The sequence below is a fragment of the Lates calcarifer genome, linkage group LG9 (assembly GCF_001640805.2).
Source record: "Lates calcarifer isolate ASB-BC8 linkage group LG9, TLL_Latcal_v3, whole genome shotgun sequence".
Lineage (NCBI taxonomy): Eukaryota > Metazoa > Chordata > Actinopteri > Centropomidae > Lates > Lates calcarifer.
This window is the reverse complement of record NC_066841.1, coordinates 10,670,602-10,673,321: the sequence shown is the minus strand read 5'-3', so window position 1 is coordinate 10,673,321 and position 2,720 is coordinate 10,670,602.

Genomic DNA, 2,720 nt, shown 5'->3' with positions numbered 1-2,720 from the left:
GTGTGAGGTTGTTGACTGGAAGCGGCACCACTGCAGGCACGGGCTTGCCAAGCGCACGACAGTGCAGATACGTTGTGGTAGAGGAGCAACCTCAGGACTAACGCTGCCTTCAAAATGTAACTAAGGTCGTATTCAAATCAACCTGTGCACAATGTGCAAAAAGGACCAAAAGTCCCTTCCTGTCAGAAAGCTGATAAACCCTCCCAGCTGTTCACCAAAACGATTGTGGTACAATTATCTAACTTAGTCTTTGAAGCCTAAACTTGTGCTTGAAGGTTTCATACCCTTTCATTGATGGATTTTCTGCTGTTCAGCTATTTTCCAATGCTGAAAAACACAGGGTATTTGACCACATTATTACTGAAGGCCTTTTCTTTGAATAATGATACTCCAGCTGGTACACAGTGAATGCTGTTTTTAACAGTTCACCAAGTTGCCACGTTTTTGGCAAAGATGGCAGCCGGTAGTAAGATTTAGACTGTTACATTCAAGAAAAAGAAGTTTCCCCAGTCATAAGTAAAAATATAGAATATGGGGAAATGTATTGATTCAGATATAACTTGATAATAGTGCCTAATTTTTAATGATGGATGACTTTTTAGGGGGGATTATTGTGTTTTTTTAAAAACATAATTACTATTGGTAGCCTAAACCCAAAGCTATTAGCCATTCCTAATTCTTGGTATTTGTCTGTCACTAATCTAACAGCTGAATTTACCTCAATAACTATATACAGAAGCTCTTAAATCGGTAATTTCACTAATGATAGGCTCTGCTTGTTCCATCTGTCAATGAAAACCTTCCCACATGATTTGTTTAGACATCTCTCTTAAACTATATTTGATCTTAAAAAACTTTTAGCTTTGAGATAGCCACAATCCTGGATTGGATTAAGTACATTAAAATCGAGTAGTTAAAAAATGTTGGTACTGGTAAGGAAAGTGATGTAATTCAAGCGAGGAAGCAATTTGTCAGTGGTTGTGAATATATTAAGGAAATATTTGTGTGACGTTAGGAAAGAAATATTTAAACATTTAAACATGTGACATCAGATTGCCTTGTTGCATCAGTCATTCTTTCCACTAAATGTCTCCTGTTCACAGATCAGATGAGTCAAATGCCATCCTAATGCAGTAGGTTTTTAAACCAAATGTAGGTAGTCTATGGTATCCAAAATACAAAACACATCAGTTTCTCATTCTGCTACTAATTTATTCAATATTCACCTTAAAGTTACTGTGATATGACAGTGATTGAGAAGCAGGTCTAAGTGTTTGCCCTGATATTAGTGGCATGGTGCTGATATGCCCTCTAGTGGTCATCAAAGAAAATGCATGCTGCACAGTTAATTGTAATTATTTGGATTTTAAAACCACCATGCAGTTAGTGGCCTTGTGGGATGGAAGTTCCTGCCTTGATCCAGAAGTGGGCAAGTCCACACCTCAACATTTGACACTTGTCTTGTTTCTTGTCCACCTACACATGGCATCTAGTCCAAGGCTGAGGTTTTTACTGAGCTCACTCAAGGAAATGACAAAAGAAAGTACGGATGTGCAGAAAAAATACAAAATACTAATGGGCAGATTCTCATTGAGATGTTTGAGCACACACAGAGGATTCAAGTCTTTCTTATTGCACCATGGCCTGCTGTTCATGAATTATTGCCAGTCTATTACATAACAAAGCTTTTCATGTAAACAAAGTTAAAATACTATCTAAGTGAAACTATGCAAACTTAGACAAAAGCCCTTAATCCACCTGTATCATTATTATTACTACTTTGTCTTACTATTTCAGCTCTCTGATGTGCATTGCATCCTCTTTTTTTGCACTGTGATATTTTGTTTGATAAACATACATTGATCTGTGTTACATGCAAAAAGGCAAGACCTATTCTAGAGGTTACCATTAACTGTTCCGTGAAGCTACATGCTATTAGATGTTTGCATTGTGCTGCATAGGTCAGCTGGGATTTCTCTGAACTACATGTGTGTTATGTCAATATATGGTTATAAACTGATGGGAGGCCCAGCAGCAAAATCCCTGTGAGCTGCTATTGAACCACTGAAGTGTGCTAGCCCTTCATGTACATACCTTTAGATCATCTTTACATAACTGAATGAGCAAAACGCGCAGGATATCCTTGGATTAATGTACAAAGACAGTTCAAAAAGGATCTTTCTGGGTGTTTGAATTTGACAGAACATATTTTAACTGGCTCTGTAAATGGCCTCAACATTAGAAGGTAACTGTACCATACGATTACAAAAAGAAAAAAAGACTCATGCATGTAATACAGCCACCCCCTGCCTATAGAGTAATACATTCAACAGATTCATATCATCATGGTCAATGTAGTGGCTCAGATGATCACAGCACATGCATTGTATCTGAAGTGCCCTGGTTTTGAATCCACATCTATTGGATGTCATTCCCTTCTCTCCCTCCCCACTCTTCATGTTGACAACCAATTAAGAAATAAACAGGATTTGGTGGGTAAAAAAAAGAATTGGAAGAAAATAAATCCACCCCCATCTGCTTCTTGACAGCACTTCTGAGTGGATTTTCAAATAATTCTAAGAACATGCTGTATTTGTTTTGCAGACAGTCACATTTGATAAATAATTTCTGCTAATATTACTGGAAGGCCATGTTGATAATTCAGACTTTATAATGCACATAAAAACATTATACACAGACTCTGTTAAAATTATACTTAA